Below are 14,371 nucleotides of genomic sequence, written 5' to 3'. Positions count from 1 at the left end.
AATCCACCTCCCTATGTTGCAGAATTAGAACCTGTGCATTCTCAAAATCCCTTTACAAATTATCCCAGATGTAGGAGGGACAGTGATACAGACGGAACAGGTACAGGCAGTAAAACTAGTGAAAGGGATGGGTTTTGCAGACCTAAATCCACAGTCCCGAATTATCAGCCATTCGGAGAAAGTCCACCTCGATTGGTCACTCCGACTGCTCCGAATATTTATCCGTCCTTAGTACCTCAGGTATTGCATGACAATTCTGCCGGAAAGGTATTAGGGGAAAAAGAGAGAGAGGCCCTGACTAAACAGCGAGAGGATTTAGTTCGAACCATTGCCCAGATGCATCCCCATCCTGATTCCCTGACTATTCCAGTAACTATTGGTCCAGCTATTCCACTGTATAGAAATGACCTGACTAGTCCCCATCCTCCTGTTATCACCCCAATACTGCCTACTCCTAGCATCCCGACCCCGAGAAAGGAAGTATTCATAGATGAGGATCAGGAAAGTGAGTGTGAATCTGTGGTTCTGATGGATCTGCCCATTAGAGAATCTAGGACTAGTATAGCAGGGGCAAGAAGTCAGCCTAGAACAAAAGAGGTGTTGATTGAAAGTGCAACTGGGGCTAGGAGTGCCACCTTAGTTTCCCCAGAAGATTTGGACAGATGGACAAAGGAGCTAGAGAAGGAGACCACTCCCCAACCTAAAGCATTGGAAATATATAAATTAAGAATAGAAATAGAAGAAATGATGGCTGGGAACGTAGGAGTTGAGCGCCTAAGCTCGTATAATGAAGAAGAGTTACTGTTTATCAGTAAAAATCTTACCCGGAGTGCTAGGGTGCTCCATGAAAAGATAATGGATACAGCCACAGAAATGGGAATTGATGTTAGTCGCTCCAAAATTCTTCAGAAACCCTACAGAGTGGATTTTTCAGACAAGGATTTAGAAAGCCTGAATGTGATGGGAAAACAGATCCAAGTAAAAGAATTGTTGAAACTCCTGCAGAAATGGGGCGAAGTGGGGAAATGGAGAACCAGGTGGGCAAAGAAAAAGGAAAGCAGCAGGGCTGGGTCAATGACTTCAGAATTCGTATTAAAGGAAGTAACACCAACAGAAAAATTGTGCCCCATGAGAGAGGTCCCGGGAGGAAAATATGTCCATGTCCCTTGGTCCAGACAGGACATTGTGTCATTTACAAACGACTTCCCGAAATTACGTGAGAAGCCAGTTGACTGGTACAGGCAGGTAGAACGCTTCATAAAAGTTCAGAAATGCCTCTTGAAAGACCTGGATGGGTTTTTCGACATCGTTGTCCCTGTAGACCTATGGACTGAATGTAAAATAGAAATTGATTGGCCTAATGATGAATATCCCAGAGATGAGAAAACGGGAGCCCCTTCACCTGATGTAATGAGGAAATATGACCAGGTCATACAGTACCTTAAGAAAAAGGTGCCAGCAAAGGAGACAGATTGGACCCGAATAGATAGAACCACCCAGGAACGTGATGAAACGGTGCATTCATTTTATGAAAGGTTACTGCAGGTATTTAAAACTTACAGTGGGATCGATAATGTAGACATGAAGGACATGACCCATTTCAGTTATAGGTTTGTGCTAGGATTAAGGCCTGAAATCTCACAATGGATTCGAGACAACAAAATCAGTTGGCAGGGAAAGCCCATAGATGATGTCCTGAAATATGCTAAATACTGCGAAGATGAAATCGAAAATAAAAAGAAAGCCCTCAAGGAGAAAGTCATGTGGGCACAGGTGAAATTAGCTGAACAGCAAGAAAAACAGTTAAGTAAATTGACTTCTGATAATGATATTCAGAAAGCCACTACTGGGGGGGAGGAAAGCCCAGACCTAAAATGAGTCGTGAAGAAGCCATGAAAAAGTTTCCGTGCCATGGGTGTGGCCAGATAGGGCATTGGCGAGACGAGTGTCCACACCTGCAGGCCGGTAATGCCCCTGTAAATGGTTTAAATCCACAGGTGCCGAAAGAGGGGACAAGAAAAACCCAGCAACAGGTAAAATTACCTCCAGTACCTCGCGCTCCTAGACAGAACTTTAAGAGTCAGGGTCAGCAGAATGAGAGGGCGGAAGTATGGGAGGTTGAGAGTGAAAGAAACGCAATCATTCCACAGTACTTGCTAAATGATACCTTCCTCTGTGAAGATCAAGATTGACGGGGCCTGAGAGGGGAGGATGAGGAGTGCGTGCTTGGCGCCTCCTTACCGGTAGACCAGACTGGACCATACATTGAAGGAAAGGTTGAGGGAAAAGACGTCACCTTTCTGTTGGACACTGGTGCTACCAGATCTACTGTAAGAACAGTGGATGTTCCTAACCTACCCCTCTCGGGAGAAGCGATCCAAGTAGTGGGTGTCTCCAATCAGATAATAAGTACTCCAGTAACTGAACCAATGGAAATTTCTATAGGAAAATTTAAAGAAATGCACAGATTTGTGGTCTGTGATTCCAGTCCTGTGAACCTGCTAGGACGTGATTTGTTGTGCAAGATGAATTGTACCATTTATTGCACACCAAAGGGCGTCGAAGTTCAGACCCCAGATGAAGATGGTTTGTACAAACTGATGTTAGTCAGACAAGATTCTGATATTAAGCCTTTGACGATTGAGGATTTACCTGAAGAGCTCCAAGAAAGAGTAGTTCCAGAAGTATGGGATTTCACAGGAAAAGATGTAGGCTTGATGGCAAATGTGGACCCAGTTAAAATAGCAATAAAAACTAATGCAATGTACCCAAAAACCAGGCAGTACAAAATGAGTGCAGAGGTAAAAGCAGGAGTAGCGACTGAGATTACCAGGCTGCTCGAAGCCGAAATAATAGAGGAAGTGCTGAGCAGTCCCTGTAATTCGCCAATCATTGGGATCAAAAAGCCTAGTGGAAAGTACCGGGTGGTGCAAGATTTGCGCAAGGTAAACCAAATTGTTGTGCCTTGCTGTCCTATTGTGCCCAACCCTGCAGTGATTCTATATCAGATTCCCTGGAATGCAGAATGGTTCACTGTCATTGACCTGTGCCACGCATTCTTTTCCATCCCATTACATCCAGAAAGCAAATTCCTTTTCAGTTTTGAATTTGACAGCCATATCTATGTCTGGAATCGTGTCCCCCAGGGGTACACCGAAAGCCCATCGATTTTCAACCAGATACTGAAAAAGTGCCTTGAATCCCTAGTGCTGCCAAGAGAGTCTGTTTTGGTACAGTACATAGATGACCTGTTAGTGGCATCTAAAACCCAGACTGACTGTGTCACTGACACCATTGCCTTGCTGAATCACTTAGGAAAAGGAGGACATAAAGTGTCACCTGACAAGTTGCAATTTTGTAAAAACTCCGTGAAGTATCTGGGGCACCAGATAGAAAAGGGAATCAGGAAAGTTACTACCGAAAGAATCAAAATAATTAAAGCAATGGAACTGCCCAGAACTCAGAAAGAGGTGAGAATGTTCTTGGGAGTTGTCGGTTACTGCAGACAATGGATTGTAGGATTTGCGGCTCTAGCCAGACCCCTGATAAATATGACGAAGAAAGGAGTAGAAGACCCCGTCCATTGGGACAGTGAAAGCATGAATGCTTGGGTAACTTTGAGAAACTGTCTGTGTACCGCTCCTGCATTGGGTATGCCTGAGTACACTAAGCCCTTTGAGCTGTTCTGTGACACGAGAGAGAATTGTGCTCTTTCAGTCCTGACCCAGGAGCACGGATTAGTTAGAAGACCAGTAGCCTATTTTTCGGCCACCCTAGATCCGGTGGCTGCTGGATTACCTGGATGCTTGAAAGCCGTTGCTGCTACTTGCGTCAATCTGGAACAGAGTGAGAACATTGTCATGGGACATCCCGTCACTGTATATGTTCCTCACTCTGTTGTCATCCTACTGACTAGAACTAAGACCCAGTACCTCACACCTAGTCGGCTGACTAAGTATGAGAGAATTTTGATTGGTGCTGAAAATGTAACTATTTCCCGGTGCAATGTCCTAAACCCTGCGACACTGTTACCTATCCCTCTGGATGTAGAAGCTGAAGAGGAAGGGGAACATAATTGCATCGATCTAACTGAATTTAGCACAAAACCCCGTCCAGACATCCGTGAAATAGCGCTACTTGACGGGGATAAAACAATGTTCGTGGATGGCTCGTGTTTGAGACATGAGAGTGGGAGTCTGAGTGCTGCCTATGCTGTGGTTACACTGACAGGAACTATCGAAGCATCTTACATGCGCGAGGTGAAATCTGCACAAGTGGCGGAGCTCATCGCGTTAACCAGAGCTTGTAAGAGGGGTAAGAACAAGAGAATAACTGTTTACACAGACAGCCAGTATTGTTTCGGGGTCGTTCATGACTTCGGCCAGTTGTGGCTACAAAGAGAATTCATGACTTCCTCAGGCACACCTATCAGAAATGGAAAGGTGGTGCATGACTTACTGGAAGCTATCCAATTACCCAAAGAATTGGCTGTGGTCAAGTGTGCGGCTCACAAATCTGGAAATGATGATGTGACTGCCGGTAATAGGTACGCTGACCAAATTGCACAGTTTTGTGCCCGTCACCATATGTCCCTACAAATTGCACTGTGGGATGGAACCAGCTGCCAACTTATGTTGTTTGAGAATGTGTCAACGTGGGAAGAATTAAAAGAGTTGCAACAAGCCACAGACAGGAAAGAAAAAGGAAGGTGGGCAGAAAATGGATGCAAAATGAGAGATGATGGTGTGGTGATAAACTCGACTGGGTTGCCTGTACTGCCTGATAGCTTGGTCGACCCCATGATCAGAATGATACATGAGCCAACACATATGGGAAGAGACGCGATGTGTCGGGTGTTTGACAAAGTGTTCTGTAATTCAAAATTCAGGAACCAGGCGGAAAGGCTTTGCCAGAGGTGCCTAGTGTGTCAGCAATTCAATGCAGGAAAGAGGACTGTAGTGGAGCAGAGTACTATTGGAAAGGCAGTAGGTCCCTTCGTTAGAATGCAGGCAGACTTCATAACCATGCCCAAATGCAAAGGATATAGATATATCTTGGTCATAGTTTGTCTATTCTCCAGGTGGGTGGAAGCATATCCAGCTAAGAAAAATGATGCTCTCACCACAGCCAAGTTATTGCTCAGGGAGTTGATACCTAGGTACGGAATCCCAGAGACAATCGAAACGGACCAAGGTGGGCATTTTGCCAACGATGTCTTAGAAGAACTCTGTAAAGCATTCAAAATGAAGCAAAGATTGCACTGTGCCTACCATCCAGAGGCTTCTGGGGTAGTGGAACAAATAAATGGCACCCTGAAATCCAGATTGGGAAAAATGTGTGATTCCACAAAGATGAACTGGATAGAGGCTTTACCCCTTGTGCTGATGAGTTTGAGAAGTATCCCGAACAGAAAAACTGGCCTGAGTCCCCATGAAGTGTTGATGGGAAGAGTGATGCGACAGGCATGGGTACCCGGACACAAACTGCTAAGCATTTCTGATGATATGGTATTAGAGTACTGCAAGCAGTTGGGTGACCAAGTGCGTTCTCTCTCTCAGCAGATTGGAGAGACAGAAGACGAATGGCCAAAGACTCCAGCGCATAAACTGCAACCAGGAGATTGGGTGGCGTTAAAGAAACACACCCGGAGCAGTTGCCTGAAGCCAAGGTGGGGAAAGCCACGACAAGTGATCCTCGTCACTACTACTGCTGTAAAGTGTGCTGGTGTACCGAAGTGGATCCACGCCAGCCACACAAAGCGGGTATCTGGAGAAAACGCGACTGGAGCTGAAGGCAGCGCAGCTGAAGAAGCTTCCGAGGAGGAGAGTCCGGAGCTAGCTGACATTGAACTGCCGAGCACAAGTCGAGACGTTGAGTGGTACCCCGCCGACGACCCGGTTCATGATCCAATACGAACCCGGAAATATTCCTACTTAGACAGTGAGTGGGATAGTCCAGGTGAGTTAGAAATAGAGGAAGAAGGTCAGGTCAACGAAAGTCACAACACACCTGATCAGGACGTAGGCCAAGTAGGGACAGATCAAGACATCGAAACTTCACCTGAAACTCCAGAAGTGGGAAAGGGACAGTTAGAAGTTAGAGCTGACGTTCATGCAGAAGAAAACGAAGAGATCGAAGAGCATGAACAGGAACAGATAGAACTAGATCAAAGTGCTCAGACAACGGAAACAACGATAACGAAAAACAAAAAGCGAGTACGATTTGAATCTGAGCAGGGACAGACTAGGGACCAGGCAGAAGAAATAGACGAAAGACCTGGAACAAGTCAGACAGGCAGGGAGACAGAGGTGCCACATCAAAAAGTAAAAAGAGTGCACGAAGAAGGCCAAGTTTCCTCAACAACTGGGAGGCACGGAGGCAGAAGTGCACCCCGATACGTCAAGAGACTGAGGCTCAGACTAAAGACAGTCGAAGAAAACCTGAAAGACAGAAAAAGGGCTCAAAGTGAAAGAAATGCAGCCCAAGGTAAATCACTAAGAAAGAGTGACAGAATAAAGAGACAGAACCGACTGTATCGGAGACCTGAGTGGACATACTTGGTGTTGGAGGAAATTGACGAGCCACACCACAGTGGCAACAGTGACGACGAGTCCATTGCTGATCGGAGTTCGGACGAAGACCCTCCTTGAGAGAGCCCCGAAGTGAGCCTTTGGTGCAAAGAAACGAAGAGGGGTAGCAAAAGCCACCTGTAAGCTAAATATGTCTGATCCGAATGTCTCTGGGAGATCCCGGTGTGGGTGTCTTAAAACCTGTTGTAAAATATGCCTGTGTAGTGTAGCCATGTTAATAGTAATGTGGATAGGACTAACAGTTTTTCTACCTTTTATGATAAGTAAAAATCCTAACTTGTCCCCTACTGAACCCGAAGCAGTAGACGTAGGGGTTGTACAGACTGCAGAAACACCACGAAGCCTAGAAAGACGCGACAAAAGAGTAGGACTGACACACACACGACCTAATTTAGAAACACCAGATGAGGATGGACTACATTTTCACAAAATGAGAAACAGGACGCATCTAAATGTTTTTGCTAACTTGTTAGTGCATTATGTAGTAGCTATGGAAATAGAGGACTGTTATGTTTGCATGAAGCTGCCAACTTCAGTGGCTGAAGGTGTGACATACCACCATCTACCTTTGACCTATGGAATCTCCTGTAGTATATTAGCTAGCTTGTTCTATAGAAGCACCTTGCAGTACTATTATTCAAATGATGACGTAGTATTTTCTGAACTTCCTATTAGAGGACACTTGAACCGTGTACATACTACAAGTGACGTGACCCGCTATATGGGAGAATATTTCCTGACTATAGGTAACATAGATTTAGATAAAGCAAGAGAAGATAATCTGACCTGCTCACTGCAAGAGCAGGAAAAGATGTTTATAAAGATGGCAGACAGAAGGAGAGAAAAGTTTCAGAAGAAGGCAAATGACGAAAAGGATAGAGTCCCTAGGTGGGCTGAGCACATGGATAACACCTCGGAAGGCGAAGCTAGTCCTGCCTTGTTGCTGGATTTTGAACGAAAGGGGAAACTTTGTATCCACAGGGAAAAGACAGAGTACTATAACAATGTATTCATCGGTTCCAGCGAGTGTGAACATAATTACAAGGTAATTGGAGGTTGGGGTTTCAAAAATGGGTCAGAACCTGTGTTCCCCGGAATATATTATATATGTGGGAACAAGGCTTATTTCAAATTGCCAGATCACTGGTATGGAAGCTGCTACTTTGGCATTGTTTTCCCGAAAATATACCATGTGAATAATGCAGCTGGAAGCGATGAAGAGACTAATGGCTTAGTGCGTAGTAAACGTGAAAGTGTAGGTGAAATTATAGGTGATATTTTTAGTGCACTGATACCTGGAATGGGGGTAGTTCTGAACACCCATAGAATCTGCAAATTGTCTACAGTAGTGGATCGGTTATCTACTGACACTTCTGCTGGATTCCTGCTGGTCAATACTGAAATGGTTGCGATCAGATCAATGGTTTTACAAAACCGTCTTGCCCTTGACACCCTATTAGCAAAAGAGGGCGGAGTCTGTAGAATGCTGAAAGTGCAACATTGTTGCACTTACATTCCTGATAAAAGTATCGAACTAAAACAATATGTGAAAAACATAACTAATTTGGAAAAAGAACTCAAACCATTGGAGGTTGACAGTGCCTGGACGAGACTGACTGGAGGTCTCTCCTCTATAGGTAATTGGTTTACTAACCTAGGTAGAAATCTTCTGTGGAAAATACTGATGCCAATAGTTGTAATAGGTGTAATTGTATTGATCATTTTTATCTGCTGCAAATGCCAAAGGTGCAAAAAGAAATATACAGTAAGTCAGAGGGGGGTGAAAAGAAACATTGATGAATTAGAACTAGAAGAGCTAAAGAGTGCAATTTACAAAAAGGCGAAAAATCACCACTCCCATAGGGAAGCTGAAAGAAAACTAAACAATAAGTTTATTGAAATTGAAATGAACGATGTGGATGAATGAGAAAAGTTGGCATCTGTTTCCTTCTATGTGGTGATGATAGTAAATATCATCAAAGAGGGGATTGATGGAGCTGGGATTCGCATGTAAAGCGCCCTGCTCGTATGCAAAACCCTTGTCTAAACTGCATAATAATATTAACCTCGTTTTTCGTCATTTATAAAGTGTTTTCCCAACACGCGGGTGTCCCCAGGATGCTTGCTTGTTTGTCTTTTCTCGTACTAAACGAAGCTTGCACTAAAAATGGCTGCTTCGCCGAAATTCAGTCTGCGCATGCGTCGGTCATACCCATGGGATGTGACGCACTCGCATTCTGGAGGGATTCTGTGCTCATGCGCACTGTTGCAAACATGGCCGCTTGTCTCTCACCTCGCTCTCCGCTTGCTACTGCTGCTTTAGCCTATCTATCTTTTCGCACTAAACCATAATGCTATAGTCATTATAAAGTAAGGGTTGGTTAGAATATTATCATGGTATACAGTGTGATCATTTTATATGTGATTTTAATTTGTTCTCGCTTACTTTTCATGTACCGCGTCTTTGTGGGCTGGGGCATACATGAGCGACGCCATGCTGAGGCTCCTCTGAACCCTGTCAGGTGACCAGGGAAAGTTCTAACTGCGCAGAAGCTAAATCTAGCCAGCTGGCTCCTGAAGCACAATGCGCCTGGGAACATCGCTGGGAATACGGAGTCTTACCTTGGAAAAAGCAATACTGTTGCTACCTATTGTGAACTGTCCTATACTGCTGTATTCCATGCATGGGAACGTGAACCCGGGGGGCGGGTGTGCAAAATTGAATATTAAGTATGAGAAAACTGAATTCTAGGAGGTGGTAATGACCGCACCACCTCTCCTGACCAATCACAATGTGGGAAACTGTCACTTGCAACATTAGTGGGTGGTCTGAGGGACCCCAAAACAGTATAACTGCCCTAGTTTAGCTTAGGAAAATTGTCCGACTTGTCCGAGTAGCAGACCTGTCACTGACCCTACGAACTCTATAGGTGCTCAATCTGAAAGTGCTGCGGAGCACTCTGTCCATACTTTCCACAAACTCCTAAGGGGTGGAAATAATCCTAAGTGCTGGCGAAGCACTTTGCTGGGAAATTCGAAAACCCAAATCGGGGTTACTGGCGGATTACTTGCAGAGAGGGGTAACTCTGGCGTTGCTTCTGAAGCTGTGGGTGTTGGTCGTACCTTGGTGAGCCCAGTCCTGATCCCAAATTCTGAGGGGTATCCTGTCCTTACTGTCCGTGAGCTGTACCTGCTCGCATTCTGGCATTCCTTCCTGAGGGTCCTTGTCCCCGTCCTTCCAACTGACCCGTGGCCAGGGTTAGTCTTCATTCTGAACTAGGTAATTATCAGTCCGTGGGTTTGCGTCTCTCTCCCTCTTTCTCGTCTTCTCTCTCTACTTTCTAAATAAAGCTCTCTTGCCGAGATATTGCTCTATCACATTGAGAACAAGTTATATGCTATTGTTTATTAGAATTGTTCCACTTCTCTCCCTACCTTTAGAGAATCGCCAATTGTTATATTGTATTAGTATGTTCCAATTTTTCCCTTCCCTTTAGCCGATTGCAGTGATCTTAGCAGGAATAGCCTAGTACACATAGGTTAAGTACATGTTCTAGGTCCCATCCATGTCCTATTGTTTCTAGTATAAAGTTGCAGTGACTAGTTTGTTCTAAAATCCTACCTCTAGTTTTCCCATATACTCAAATGGTCTTAGCACTTATCTATAGCTACTTTATGGTTTTGATTTTGATGTTAGATGCATTATTCTGCCTATCACTTATTGCTTTGTCATCTTCTCTCTAAAGAACTTATATAAAGTTTTAAACATCCTCAGGTGTCTGTGGTCATTTTACGAAATTGTGGAAAGTATTTACTGATTATAAAGAGTATCTGATGTTAGGCCTGTCTACTATTTTCCCTTATAGCTCCAGGTCCGTCGTAAGAATTGTGCCTGTGGTAAGTCAGGTACATGGTATGCAGAGGTGAAACCAAACCTTAATTGCTCATAGCAGCGTGCAGGAGGAGAAATCCTCACCCGGATCACCCAAATCAATTAGTGTGGTAGTAAAGGTTTTGCACGCCAAGGGCCCAGTGCGTGTAAAGAATTGGTAACTCAGGTGACCCGGGAGAACTGCGCGCTCTATCAGCGTGACCCCTTTGATGCCCAAATAAATGAAACTATCTCGCTCTGTAGTTTAGCCATCCAATCCTTTCTGAACCCAAGGGGGATAGTCTTAAACAGAAATGTGACTTTCGGCAAGATCACCATCTTCACTAGATTAGTCCGGCCATATAATGACAACGGAAGATTCATCCATCCTTTAAGAGTGGCTGAAACGTCTTTCTTTATCTTAAAAAAATTAACTTTAGTAAGATCCCCGATACTTTGAGTAATCCTAACCCCCAGATGTTTCATTTCTATTTTACTGATTAACCCTTCCGTGTTTAAGTTCCAAGCCATTATCTCAGTTTTATCCTGATTTATCTGGTAGCCTGAAACTGTTCCAAATTCCTTAGTTATTTTCACCAGGTCTTCCAAGGACTGATGCAGATTAGAAGAATAGATGATAATATCATCTGCATACAGACCCATTTTTTTCGACCAGTCACCAACTACAAAAGGGGGTATCTTCTCAGAGCTTCTGATTCTATAGGCTAATGGCTCTATGTATAAATTAAACAGCAAGGGTGATAAAGGACACCCTTGTCTTGTCCCACGCATTACTTTAACGGACTGGGTTAGTATACCATTAACCAAAACACATGAAGTCGGGGAGCAGTACAAGGAAAGGAGGGATTCAGCAAAAAAAAATCCTAGCTTAAGATGCTGCAAGAGTGCTTTTAAATAAGCAAAATTAACTCGATCAAAAGCCTTGGCGGCATCTAAAGCAATTACCGCCAAGGGAAGTTCATGCGTGGAAGCCATTTCTATAATTCCAATAAGAGTGAAAGTTAGTTCTTTCAAGTATCGCCCCTTAACAAAACCTTTCTGGTCCTCATGAATCAATTTATGGATAATCCTGCTAAGTCTGTCTGCCAATATTTTGGAAAAGAACTTATAATCACAATTCAAAAGTGATATAGGTCTGTATGAATCCATACTACTAGGTGACTTTCCTGGTTTAGGTATCAGAGAGATTGTTGCCTCATTCCAAGAGCTGGGTATGGTTGCTCCACCCGTAAAGATTCGGTTAAACAGTTGACACAATGTGGGAGCAATCATATCTACTAGTACTTTATATACTTCAGCCGGGAGGCCATCCAGGCTTGGTGCCCTTCCCCTTTTACTTTCTTTGATCACCCTAACCACCTCATCTTGAGATATTTCCCTGTTTAACACCCCCACCAGGTCCCCAGAAAGAGGATCCAAATGCTGTAGCCACTCATCCATTTCAGATTGTCTTGGGCAAAGGTCTTCCCTGTAAGCTCCTACAAAGAACTCATGGAAAGCTTCTGCAATTCCTTTACTATCTGTTATAATTTCTCCTGAATCTATCTTTTTAATTTCTTTTATTTGATTACGTGTCAGATCTTTTTTAACTGTCCACGCTAACAATTTGCCACAACCTTCTCCATAGGAAAAGTGAGCCAACTGACTAGCTTCCCACTTTTCCTTAACTCTTTGTGACAGTACTGCTGTTAGTTCTATTTTTAATTCGAAGAGCTTATTTTTTACTTCCTCATTCGTTATATCACCCCCTAGTCCTGTTTCAGTAGCTTCCCAAGAACGTATTTCTTTCTCTAAATCCAGCACTTTTCTATGATACAATCTCCTCTTCTTAGCGCCCTGAGCTCCCAGTCTCCCTCTCAAAAACGCTTTGCACGTATCCCATACTATTTCTTGTTTGGTCAACCCTTCATTTTCTAGCTAAAAACACTTGTACCTCATCACTGAGGACTTCTAAATAGTCCCTATCTAAGAGGATTGTACGATTTAGTCTCCAGGTTGAAGTCAAACCCTCCGTCCCCGACTCTAAATTCAATCCAACAGCTGAGTGGTCTGAAATATGTGCCTCTAAGTGAATCACCTTCGTTCCCCAATCCTTCAACCTAACAACAATCAAAAAGAAATCTATACGGGATCTATGATTATATTTTTTATTATAAAAAGTAAATCCTAGCAGCTGACCTGCTTTTGATCTCCAAATATCACATAAACCTTGCTGTGCCATAATCAACTTTAACCTAGACGACATCTTACCATTTACAACAGCTCTGCTATTTCCCGTCCTATCTAACTTGCAATCCAAAACCATATTAAAATCTCCAGCCATAATTATTTTACCTGGAAAATCTAGTAATTCCACCGCCAGCTCACCCAAGATAGTTTCATCATCCACATTTGGCCCATAATAGCCGACTACTACCAATACTTCCCCTGCCACTCTTATTTTAACAATCGCCCATCTACCTCTTTTATCTGCTCTCTTAACTTCCATAACAATGTTAACCCCTTTTCTGATCAAAATTGCCACCCCCTTTGTAACTATTTCTTGGGGTGTAGCAAAAGCACTAACTATCCATTTTTGAGCAGAAAAGATCTCCTTACTTTCCCTTTCAGTTAGATGCGTCTCCTGCAAAATAATCACGTGTGCAAGGGAATCCTCTAGATATTTCAATATTAATTGTCTCCTAGACTTCACTCATAAGCCATTAACATTCCATGTAAGGAAACTTAGTCCCTTGACCTTAGCCCCACTCATAGCAGCTTGCCCACATTTCCCACCTTTCGGTGGCAAAGACGCTCCTGAGGATATTTTTCTTTTCTCCCGCTCCCCTTCCCCCCCTATCACCTCCTCCCTACCCCACAACCCCCATGCCTCCACCCACCACTCTCCCCCCTCCCTGGAAAACCCAACCAAAACACCCATAGCCTAGGCCTTGTGGATGTCCAAGTGGCGGTGCACCACATATCTATTTCTCGCTATACACTAATATGTGGGTGCCAGGCAGTAATCTGATCTTCCTTAACTTGCTCACCTTCCCCTAACATAGTCACTATTCTCCTTGACATTGTTCTAAAAAGGCCTCCACCTCTTCAAACCCTCGAAACGTATACATTTTGTTCTGCCACATTACTTTTAGGAAAGCAGGAAATTTCAATTGGACTGTCGCCCCCAATGCTCTGAGTGGCACCATACGCTTTCCTAACTCCCATTGTCTACTTGCTGTAGCAGGTGATAAATCTGACCTTCTGTCCAAAGCAATTCCGTCCCCCATTATACTCTTTTTCTTAAGGGCAGATGTCAAAATCCTTTCTTTCAAATTGTAAGTCAAGAAGTTAACTAGTATCTTTCTTGGTTTAGAGCGGTTTGGGTTCAACCGGAAAGGATCTCAATGCATCCTCTGAATATCGCGTAACAATACCTCTACGGTTTCCTCTAGCTGTAGCTCAGTTTTTAACAGTTGTACTACATAGCTTTTTATATCTGACCCCTCCTTTCCTTCTGGTAACTTTAACATTTTTAGATTATTTCGTCTTTTCAGGTTTTCCAGTCTCTCAACTCTCTCATCATTCTCTCGCTCTTTGAATTTTATAATCTCAATCTCCTTGCGATTATCTAGAACTCTCTCCCTCATCACTTTCATTTCTGTCTCAAGCATTTCTGTGCGGGCACTTAATTTATCAAGTTTGGCATCCAGTAAACTATATGAGACTCTTATATGCTCCTGGTTTTTATTGGAGGCCTCAAAGCCCAAATGTATATCCTTCTCTAATTTTCTGAGAAGCGCCACAACTGAAGAGTCTGAAGAGTCTGAGTTATCTGGCTCAAGAGCTATCCACACCTTTTCCAGACCTTCATGCTTTGTCAACGAGTTATCTATTATCATCAGGGCCC

The sequence above is a fragment of the Lissotriton vulgaris genome, chromosome 1_1 (assembly GCF_964263255.1).
Source record: "Lissotriton vulgaris chromosome 1_1, aLisVul1.2, whole genome shotgun sequence".
Classification (NCBI taxonomy): Eukaryota; Metazoa; Chordata; class Amphibia; order Caudata; family Salamandridae; genus Lissotriton; species Lissotriton vulgaris.
Note: the sequence above shows the minus strand (reverse complement) of the source record.